This window comes from Triturus cristatus, chromosome 5_2 (genome assembly GCF_964204655.1).
Source record: "Triturus cristatus chromosome 5_2, aTriCri1.1, whole genome shotgun sequence".
Taxonomy (NCBI): Eukaryota; Metazoa; Chordata; class Amphibia; order Caudata; family Salamandridae; genus Triturus; species Triturus cristatus.
The window spans coordinates 130,882,672-130,895,023 of record NC_140588.1 but is presented as its reverse complement, the minus strand read 5'-3'; positions in this window follow the sequence as shown (position 1 = coordinate 130,895,023).

Below are 12,352 nucleotides of genomic sequence, written 5' to 3'. Positions count from 1 at the left end.
ATGCTGCCTTGGTGACTTGCAAGCTGTGCCAGCGTGTACTTTCGAGAGGTAATCCCAACAAGAAGTATTCCTTCGGGAATCACACTATGTTGAGACACCTTGAGGATGTACATCCTAGGACACATGCACGACATACTAGAGGCAACCCTTCAGTAAGTCGAGCAAGCACATCCACAGCAGCTCAGCCGAGTCCTTCTTCGGAAGCTCAGCTGAGCCCTTCATCTGTGGGGGCAGATTCACCTCTTTCTGGTCCTGTGGAAACTAACCATCGGTTTGCGAGGGTTACTATGCGGTGTTCATTTTGCCATGGTCTAATTGTTCATAGGGAGACCAGTCTTCCCCTCATTAACAACAAAATAGACCAGCACATTTGTCCTACCAGCTAATGTTCCCATTCTTCCTTTCCTCTGTCCCTGCATGAACACAACGGCTCTTTTAAGAGCCAACCTTACCTCTCAACTTTTTTTAATTTTTTCTTAAAAACTTTTTTATTTTTTTTTACCGTACGCGTACGGTAAGCGTATTTTTTTTTTTTTTTTTTTTTAAAAACACTAAAAAACAATTATCACATTACAAGGTCCTTGAGGGATTAATAACTAAATACTGAAAATCTGTTTGAGGAGAAGTGGAAGAAAGGGACCATCTAATTTCTGACTTACCTGACCCACCCAAAAATTTAATTATAATTTTAAATTTAATTGAAATTGCTTATAAAAATGGTTTTATTTTTCGAAAATTTTCTTTCTCAATCTGAAAAAAAAGAAAAAAGTATTAATATTTAATAAAACATTTTATAATACAGTACACGTATTTACATATTTTCCAAAAACAATTTTTTGCCTTTTTTTTGCTGTTTTCAGAATATATTGCATTTCACTATAAATCGTGAAAGCAATTGCAATCATCACTTAACAGCGGGCAAAAAAAAAATTACAATTTCAAAGATTGTTTTAAAAAAGCCCAGAATCTCTTCTCACTAAAACATAACATTATAGAAATGCAAAATATTCACAAAAAAATATCATCTAATAACAACAACTATTTCTTTAAAATACCGTCTGACAATTTTGTTTCAGAAGCATAATCACAAAAATAATATATCTCAAATAACTCCACAATACATCTGGTTACATTTCCTTTAGGCCAAATGGTAATTTTAAAATTCTTTTTTGATTAAATTTCCAATGGTAATCTAATAAAATTCCAAAATTTAAATTGTAGAGATGTTACCGATTCTCTCTAAAATTTTGGTTTCCGAAAGATTAATTAGTAATTAAATAAGTCCACAATACAATTGGTTACCTTTCCTTATGGCCAAATGGTAATTTTAAAAATCTTTTTTTGATTAAATTTCCAATGGTAATCCAATAAAATTCCAAAATTTAAATTGTACAGATGTTACCGATTCTCTCCAAATTTTTGGTTTCTGAAAGATTCATTAGGAATTAAATAAGTCCACAATACAATTGGTTACCTTTCCTTTAGGCCAAATGGTAATTTGAAAAATCTTTTTATTTGAAAATTCTAATGGTAATCCAATAAAATGGAAAAAAAAAATGTGTACAGATCTTGCCAATTCTCTCTAAAATTTAGGTTTCAGAAAGATTAGATAGGAATTTGCTAAATCAAAAGGCAAACGTTGCTTGACAATCAATTGGGAATCATTACACAGTGTCCAGCCTTTTTCACATTTAAGATAAACTGTGTAATGTCCAGAAGTTACAGTAGGTCCTTCATGGAAAATTATTGCAACTGTTACAAAAGTTTTTCCTGAAATTGATAATTGCTGTCCTATAAACTTCTTTATTAAAGTATCCAATTTTGAACCATCAGCTCTACATCGTTGCATCATTAAAATTACATACTGTCCGTATTCCTTTAAAATTAACGTTGAAAACATGTCAGATTTACACTCACCGCATTCCATGCTATGATTAGCATCTTTAACTAATTTAGCAAAAGTGACTGTTTTACTGTCTGGCAATGTTAAATAAATAAACCTTTCAGAATCAACATTAGAGCCACATGTATTGAAACAGTTTTCACAACTATGTTCCCATTTATAAGAGACACCAAACATATTTTCAATGGGTACCCCTTCTTCTTCCAGTACCTGAAGAAAATACATCAAGAATTCCTGTGCGTCTTGCTGTACATTTTGAGAAAACTGTGTTCGTCCTGAACATACATCTAAAAGTTTTCTTATTTCAGTAGCACTTTCTATTTGAGTTTTATCATTACTCAGCTTTTGAAACAGGAGACTCAACTCAGAACAGAATCTTTTTCTCTGATTTACTATTATCTGCTCTTGCAAATTTTCCAGATAAAATGCAACATTCAGCACTACATTAGCGTAGCAGTTGACACCAGAGCTATTTTCAAAATGACAACCTACAACCTCTTCAACATTTTCCATTTTCTTTTTGCTTGCAATTACATCACTCCTCTTTTTTTTTCTCCTCTCTACATCCTCATTACAGATATTCTCAATTCTCCTTTTTCGAGAAACTACACGTTTCTCCAACACAGGATACTGACCTAAATGAGGAGCATAGGTTCTTCTTAATCTATTATACTCCTTTACACAGTTTGTATCAGCACTAACTTTTGAGTCATCAAAGTCTATCATAAATAAACCAGATAATGTTTTCACTCGTGACAAAGCTACATAAGCCATACCTTCTTTGAACACAGTTGAACCAATGTTTACAAATGCACAATCTACAGTCAATCCTTGAGACTTGTGAATAGTTACAGCATATGCTAGAGAAAATGGAAACTGTTTCCTACGTACATATAAGTCTTTCACAAGCATGAAACGAACTGTACAACGACAAATGTCTATAACTTCTTCTATCTGATCGAATTTCATTTTTAAACATTCAATTCCATCTTTTTTCTGATAATTAATAAAACCCACAACTCTTCCCATAGCTCCATTTACTAAACCTTTTTCAACATCCAAATTTCTCCTTAAAAATACTCTACAGTTCATGCAAACATATAGATTTTTTTCTAATCCAGCAGTTTTTGAAATGTTCTTCTCTAGTGAATCCAATTTATTTTTCAGTTTGCCTGTTAATGTAATAGTAATTCTTTCATGCTGAATTTTGTCCACTGCTTCCAATTTCTTAATCTCTTCCTTTTCCAATTTCAAAAGCTCCTCATTGAATATTGAGCATTCACGTAGAGTTGGCATTAAGCAGATGACACTTTTCTTTTCTGCAATGTTCTTGTATATCTTCTCTGCAACTATTTCTTCCTTTGGAAATAAATTATGTAGCAACCGACTCTGTAATGCTTTCGTGCCAGCTTCAGTGAGTAGTCCAATTCTGATATCTTTCAGAATACTTCCATATTCTTCATCGTTTGCTTGCCTCATATTAGTAGTAAGTTCCTTGTACTCAAAGAAGGACCAAATATTTGCATTACCAATGCTTCCCAATGACTTCTTTGTGTCTTCATGTGTCACAGTATTAAACACTGGTTGTCCTTTAACTGGAGAAAGCTGTAGAAGATCCCCAAAAACTATGACATGTTTTCCACCAAATAACACGTCATAGTCTGTCCTTAGAATTTGCTGCATTCTTAAATGCACAAAGGCAAGCATTAAGTTTGATACCATGCTCACCTCATCAATAATGAGAACTTGCATCTTCTTCAATACTCTTGAAACTTCCAAGCATGCTTCTCCAGTTAGCTTGTGGTATTGTATTTTGTTCTCATGCTCCACTGGTAACATTAGCAAACGATGTAAGGTGATTCCTTTTATGTTATATGCTGCTAACCCAGTTGGAGCAGTAACCACACAAGACAAAGTTGAATCCGTTTTTTGCTGTAGGTAGCTTCTGATGACTTTTATTAAGAAACTTTTTCCAGTTCCAGCTTGTCCGCTTACATACATCCTGATTGGTTGAAATGATGTGCATGAGCACTCTTTTTTTCATGTAGTAATCCGTGATCAATTTTGTTTCTGATCTCTTCATAAATTTGTTGCTGCTCTTCATTCAGTTGTCTTTCCAAATTTGGTAAGTCTATAAATTCTTCTTGAGCTTGATTCATAGCCGTTTCCACTTCAGTCATAGCTATTGCAGCTTCATTTTCAACGATAGGTTGTCCTAGGGGATCTTGACTGAGTGTTCCAGAACTTTGGCTGTCTTGAGAACTGTCTCTAGCTACTTCAGCTGCAATTGTAGTTTCCTGCTCAATTTCTTCATTTAACATTTGCACATAATTTGTGAAAGTACTGCATTCTATGCTGTCTTTGCAAGCATTAAAGGAATCTTCATAGCTTTGAAATTCTCCCAGTAGTTCGTCCTCTGTACGCCATGGTTTAAACAGCTGTAAAAGAGCCAAGTAGTAAAATTCCTTTTTGTCAGTAGTGTCGCAACTCAGCTTCCTGTGATTTATCAAACTTCCTTTTGTTTGCTTCACCAAACATCCTTCCTCACCAATGACTTTATATTTTCCATTGTTGATGTCTTCTGTGGCTTTCCGTGAATAAATGTAGTTCTGCAGCACTTCATAGAGACACATGTTCTCAAGATGAAGACTTCTCTTGGGATAATATGTGTCCAACATGTTTGATTTCAAAATATCTGTACTTTCTGGGTCATTCTCGGCCAAATATTCAATTTCTCCAACAGATTTCAGTACCCGATTTCTCATTGCTGCAAGGCCTAAACTTGCCCAAATTATTCTTCGTGATTTCGAGTAGAGACTTGCAGAAGATAACCTATCTGAACATTCGTAGGATCCAATTTCTCGATGTGATAACATCTTTAAACTGAAACTGTACAGCTTCTTACTGACAGTCTTCTCGTGAGAAATCTCTTCCCACATTTCTTTCAATTCAGTTTTTTCTGATTTAGTACTGTAAGACGTTACATATCGAGCAACAGCAATGGAATTGTCAGCTACATACTGTATATCCATGTTAGCATTCCACATGGATAAAATGACTGGGTTGTAGTCATTTATATTTTTTGATTCTTCTTTTCTTTTAAGGTTGTAGGTATTCTTAGGTGATTTTCTTGTAATAGTATGTCTCACAGATGAAATAAAACTGTTTACTCTTCCATTTGGAAGAACAGGTCTAGGAAATCCAAATCGACATTTAGTGTAGAATTTATCTTTGCTCTTGTATTTCCGTCGACAGTATTTTCCACACCGATGACTTTGGAAATGTAAAACTTGCTCCTTTAACTTTTTCTCTTCTGTGCTTTTTGGTATAGCACATGTTGCATATTCTTCAATGAAAGATAACACTGCTTCATCAGTATCTGTTCCAAACTTTGGGGCATCCTTGATCCACAATAGCATATGAATATGAGGAGCACCTCTTGCCTGGTACTCTTTTCTCCAAAAGAAATCTACTACTTCTCCAAGAGGTGGATTTTTTTTATTGCAGATGAAGGACATCATAGCCTCAAATCTATGATTGAAATATCTGCAAACATTAACCGGATCCAATGAGCACAGTTCTCCTGCTGTCTTGTATTCGATGTTTTTAATGTTTGAATTGGCCTCTCGTAGAAAATCCAGTAAATCATCCCAAGCGTACTCAGCACAGCTTAGGGTAAGGAACCATGTTGGTGTTCCTAAATTCCGTAACATGCATTTTAATTCACCATGGCGTCGGTACCAATATTCATTTGTCCCACGCTGACAAGCCATCAGATTGATCAGTTGTGTTTCCAAATGATCATCTCGGTGCTGCACTTTCTCCATAAAATCCTTAGCAGACACATTTTGTAAATGTACTCCACTTTTTAAAATGTGATTTACTGCATATGATAATGCAGACAAGTCGCTTTCAAATAAAAGATGGAACAAATAAGGAATACTTTGTCGAAATCTTGGATCTTCTGCATATAGTCTTGTAGTTCGATACTCAGAAGCTGGAATCTGTTCTGGACGTTTGTCGTATCGTCCTCCTTTTCCTGTAGGAAACAGCTGGGGAAAACATCGAGCTTCCAAGCTCTCCTCCCATACACTCACAGGAGTTCCTTTTGCTTTCTTCATCTGAAACAGATCAATATTGTCTCCCATAACTTATTTTGAATGAAGAGGATGTATGCTAAAATGTTCATAAATTTCTTCTTCCTTTGACTTGTCCACTTTTTCAATTTGTCCAGTTGGTGTTTCCGTGTCTTCTTGTAAATCTTCTTCTTCTTCTTCTATATAAATTGATTCATACCATTTGTTATTCCTTTTCAAATACAAATTTGCTCTTTGTACTTTCCGTACATCTACCAGCTCCTGCCAAATCTTCTTATTCTTTGTAGGTACACCATTAACCAGAATAACTAATGGTTCAGTTTCCAAAGTATCTGCATCAATAGTTTCCATATTTTTTTTCAAATCCAAGGGCAAATACACCACTCTACCTTTTAAACCTCTCAGTAAATCTGAAGGAGGTAATTTACCAGTTTTGGGCTCCATACGTACTATGGTCTGGAACGGATGAACACATTGAATAAGTATAGACTCATATGTATTTAATTCAGAAGGTTCGGCAGGAATAGCATCCAATTCTAAATTATTATGTACAGCTCTGGTCGGCATTCTATTTTCTTCTAACTTGTTGTAACAGTATTTACAAATACGCTGATCTTCACCCAATTCAAAACAATTTTCAAGAAATATATATGTGGCAAAATCCTTCCACTTATAATTATCTTCATTTTCACTTTTTCTGTAGAGATCAACATTCCTGGTTTGTTTTCTATAATGAGTTCTGCGGCAACAAATACAAGTAATATTTGGTCTTTCATTAGAGATTATTCCAAATTTTGTTATGTGATCATTAAATTTCTTACTCACAGAGGGTTCTACATTCTCTTCCACTTCTTCCTCATTTACTGTGTCCTTTTCTGCACTTTCTTGTTCTGGACCAAAGTAACAAAACTGAATTTCATCAGTAACCTTCGCTACATCTGATACCGATCCATGGAACAGAGCCCTATTCAATTCATCTAACTTTATTGCTGGACTTTTAGCAAAATACAATCGTCTCACAAACTTTCCCATTTCAGTATGATGAACAGCCAGCATCCTAAAATGATGAAAAACACTTTTACACACTTTTCTAGATAGACAAGCCAGAGAATGACCCTGCAAACCAGTATTCTCTCTCACTCTGCATGGATCTAGACTTTGAAGTACCTTAATCTTCTGTTTAACACTTTTTTTACTATATTCTCTTAGAAACTCACGAAATTTATCAATAGATTCCTGACGCACAGTGCAAATACTACTACAATTCCAAGTGTACACTGGGGCTTTAGGACGTCTCCCCATAGCCTCATCCGCCATCACTTGTTCCTCATCTCTTGGAACCATTTTCTCCTTCTCCATTATACAACCATTTTTCACTTCATAAGCACGACCTCTGGTGTCAACTGCATGCAGCAAACTATTACTTTGAAAATAACTCTCTTCATTAAAAAAAGGTTCACTACTTGAACTATGCATCCATTCTCCTAAAAACACTTTACAAAAGTTTGTTCTTTTCACTAGTCTTTTCCTTTTGCTTTGTGATTTCAGTGCATTGACCATTTTATCTAATGTACACATCCTGTTCAAAATTAAAATGAATAGTTTCCTTTTTAATTCTAAAGCCTTTGCTGCAATGGCTTCAATTTCTTTTTTTCTCTTATAAAATTTAGCTTTTTTCTTATATTTCTTCACATCCTTTATCAAATTTGACATAACTCTTCTCTGAAACATTTTTCTACGAATCTCTTTAAACGCTGTTTTTCTTTTTAAGTTAATCTTTATTGTTTCTGAAGGTATATTTGCATTGACTAAATTCTCAATTTTTTCCTGTTGTTTTCTATTTAAAACATTCTTTCCAGTACAGACATTTTGTACATTTTTCTTTTTTTTGAAGATATTGTTTAAAAAATCTTTTGTCTGCTTACCAGAAGACTTTCTCTTTTTCCCAACATGAGCATCTCCAACTAACTTAGGTCCTCCAGTTGTCTTCAAATATAATTTTTTTTTGTGGTTTTTCCTTAGTCTGGATTTTGTAGGCATCTTTAATTTTGTTCACTGCTCTTCAGCAATATCTGAAAAAAACTAAAAAAAAATTCCTTTATTTTATTTAAATATATTACTACATTTTTTATGATCTTTTCAAATATTAAAATACTATGTACCCCTTTCCTACAAGTGAAAATCACAATAACATCATCACAAATTAAATATCTAAAAACAATTCCTCTTTGCACACAGAGTCACGGTTTGAAATTAGGCAGAAAACGAAATTTCTTTGCCAATATGAAAGCACACTTACTACTCTTTTTTTTTTGGCAAGTGATAAGTACTTTTACAGTCTGACACATTTTCAATCCACTTTTCAGATTCTGAAAACAGCACATGTTCAAACAGCTTCTTGAGACCAGCAACATGGGTAACCTGGGTGACTGACTACACTCCAGCAAGGGCAACCAGCCTTAGTCATGCTGAATGTATTTGCATTACTGACTGCAACCTCAAACCCCACTCGATTGTGAATACTATCCATGATTCTACAGGATAAGCAGCTGGGTGTGTGCTAAGAGTCTGCTTCTGCTGAAAAAATAGCTCCCCCTTTCCTACTAATGCAAATGTAAAATTACCAGAGTAATACGCAATAAATCTCTGTCTATAATTCCTCTTTGCACACAGAGTCACGGTTTGAAATTAGGCAGAAAACGAAACTTCTTTGCCAATTGGAAAGCACACTTACTACTCTTTTTTTGGCAAGTGATAATTACTTTTACAGTCTGACACATTTTGAATCCACTTTTCAGATTCTGAAAACAGCACATGTCCAAACAGCTTTTTGAGACCAGCAACATGTGTAACCTGGGTGACTGACTACACTCCAGCAAGGGCAACCAGCCTTAGTCATGCTGAATGTATTTGCATTACTGACTGAAACCTCAAACCCCACTCGGTTGTGAATACTATGCATGATTCTACAGGATAAGCAGCTGGGTGTGTGCTAAGAGTGTGCTTCTGCTGAAAAAATAGCTCCCCCTTTCCTACTAATGCAAATGTAAAATTACCAGAGTAATACGCAATAAATCTCTGTCTATAATTCCTCTTTGCACACAGAGTCATGGTTTGAAATTAGGCAGAAAACGAAATTTCTTTGCCAATTTGAAAGCACACTTACTACTCTTTTTTTGGCAAGTGATAAGTACTTTTACAGTCTGACACATTTTGAATCCACTTTTCAGATTCTGAAAACAGCATATGTCCAAACAGCTTTTTGAGACCAGCAACATGTGTAACCTGGGTGACTGACTACACTCCAGCAAGGGCAACCAGCCTTAGTCATGCTGAATGTATTTGCATTACTGACTGCAACCTCAAACCCCACTCGGTTGTGAATACTATGCATGATTCTACAGGATAAGCAGCTGGGTGTGTGCTAAGAGTCTGCTTCTGCTGAAAAAATAGCTCCCCCATTTTTCCTACTAATGCAAATGTAAAATTACCAGAGTAATACGCAATAAATCTCTGTCTATAATTCCTCTTTGCACACAGAGTCACGGTTTGTAATTAGGCAGAAAACGAAATTTCTTTGCCAATTTGAAAGCACACTTACTACTCTTTTTTTGGCAAGTGATAAGTACTTTTACAGTCTGACACATTTTGAATCCACTTTTCAGATTCTGAAAACAGCACATGTCCAAACAGCTTTTTGAGACCAGCAACATGTGTAACCTGGGTGACTGACTACACTCCAGCAAGGGCAACCAGCCTTAGTGATGCTGAATGTATTTGCATTACTGACTGAAACCTCAAACCCCACTCGGTTGTGAATACTATGCATGATTCTACAGGATAAGCAGCTGGTGTGTGCTAAGAGTCTGCTTCTGCTGAAAAAATAGCTCCCCCATTTTTCCTACTAATGCAAATGTAAAATAACCAGAGTAATACGCAATAAATCTCTGTCTATAATTCCTCTTTGCACACAGAGTCACGGTTTGTAATTAGGCAGAAAACAAAATTTCTTTGCCAATTTGAAAGCACACTTACTACTCTTTTTTTGGCAAGTGATAAGTACTTTTACAGTCTGACACATTTTCAATCCACTTTTCAGATTCTGAAAACAGCACATGTCCAAACAGCTTTTTGAGACCAGCAACATGTGTAACCTGGGTGACTGACTACACTCCAGCAAGGGCAACCAGCCTTAGTGATGCTGAATGTATTTGCATTACTGACTGCAACCTCAAACCCCACTCGGTTGTGAATACTATGCATGATTCTACAGGATAAGCAGCTGGGTGTGTGCTAAGAGTCTGCTTCTGCTGAAAAAATAGCTCCCCCATTTTTCCTACTAATGCAAATGTAAAATTACCAGAGTAATACGCAATAAATCTCTGTCTATAATTCCTCTTTGCACACAGAGTCACGGTTTGTAATTAGGCAGAAAACGAAATTTCTTTGCCAATTGGAAAGCACACTTACTACTCTTTTTTTGGCAAGTGATAATTACTTTTACAGTCTGACACATTTTGAATCCACTTTTCAGATTCTGAAAACAGCACATGTCCAAACAGCTTTTTGAGACCAGCAACATGTGTAACCTGGGTGACTGACTACACTCCAGCAAGGGCAACCAGCCTTAGTCATGCTGAATGTATTTGCATTACTGACTGCAACCTCAAACCCCACTCGGTTGTGAATACTATGCATGATTCTACAGGATAAGCAGCTGGGTGTGTGCTAAGAGTCTGCTTCTGCTGAAAAAATAGCTCCCCCATTTTTCCTACTAATGCAAATGTAAAATTACCAGAGTAATACGCAATACATCTCTGTCTATAATTCCTCTTTGCACACAGAGTCATGGTTTGAAATTAGGCAGAAAACGAAATTTCTTTGCCAATTTGAAAGCACACTTACTACTCTTTTTTTGGCAAGTGATAAGTACTTTTACAGTCTGACACATTTTGAATCCACTTTTCAGATTCTGAAAACAGCACATGTCCAAACAGCTTTTTGAGACCAGCAACATGTGTAACCTGGGTGACTGACTACACTCCAGCAAGGGCAACCAGCCTTAGTCATGCTGAATGTATTTGCATTACTGACTGCAACCTCAAACCCCACTCGGTTGTGAATACTATCCATGATTCTACAGGATAAGCAGCTGGGTGTGTGCTAAGAGTCTGCTTCTGCTGAAAAAATAGCTCCCCCATTTTTCCTACTAATGCAAATGTAAAATTACCAGAGTAATACGCAATAAATCTCTGTCTATAATTCCTCTTTGCACACAGAGTCATGGTTTGTAATTAGGCAGAAAACGAAATTTCTTTGCCAATTTGAAAGCACACTTACTACTCTTTTTTTGGCAAGTGATAAGTACTTTTACAGTCTGACACATTTTGAATCCACTTTTCAGATTCTGAAAACAGCACATGTCCAAACAGCTTTTTGAGACCAGCAACATGTGTAACCTGGGTGACTGACTATACTCCAGCAAGGGCAACCAGCCTTAGTGATGCTGAATGTATTTGCATTACTGACTGCAACCTCAAACCCCACTTGGTTGTGAATACTATGCATGATTCTACAGGATAAGCAGCTGGGTGTGTGCTAAGAGTCTGCTTCTGCAGAAAAAATAGCTCCCCCTTTCCTACTAATGCAAATGTAAAATTACCAGAGTAATACGCAATAAATCTCTGTCTATAATTCCTCTTTGCACACAGTCATGGTTTGTAATTAGGCAGAAAACGAAATTTCTTTGCCAATTGGAAAGCACACTTACTACTCTTTTTTTTGCAAGTGATAAGTACTTTCACAGTCTGACACATTTTGAATCCACTTTTCAGATTCTGAAAACAGCACATGTCCAAACAGCTTTTTGAGACCAGCAACATGTGTAACCTGGGTGACTGACTACACTCCAGCAAGGGCAACCAGCCTTAGTCATGCTGAATGTATTTGCATTACTGACTGCAACCTCAAACCCTAAAAGTATTCCTCATTTATACCAGTACACCTTAATTTATGGTGAAAACATAGTCCATATTATTTTACATGTTCCTTACATTTAAATTTCTCCCAAAACACAAAATGATAAACACAACTTCAACAAAAGGAATTCCAATTCTATTCTTAATTTACCACATACATCCCCTCTCAAACTCAAACAGCAGATTATCAGAGCCAGGATCTCTGTTCTGTACACCTCTCTCCTCTCAGCAGAACCAGATAATGGCAAAGTTTCCCTCTCTTTTTCCACACATATACATGTTAATTTCAAATCTCAGTGCTTCCCCCTTTTTTTCAAATGTAATCACACATTTCTATTGGTTGAAAACCAACCATTTTCCTAAAGTACCCTTCC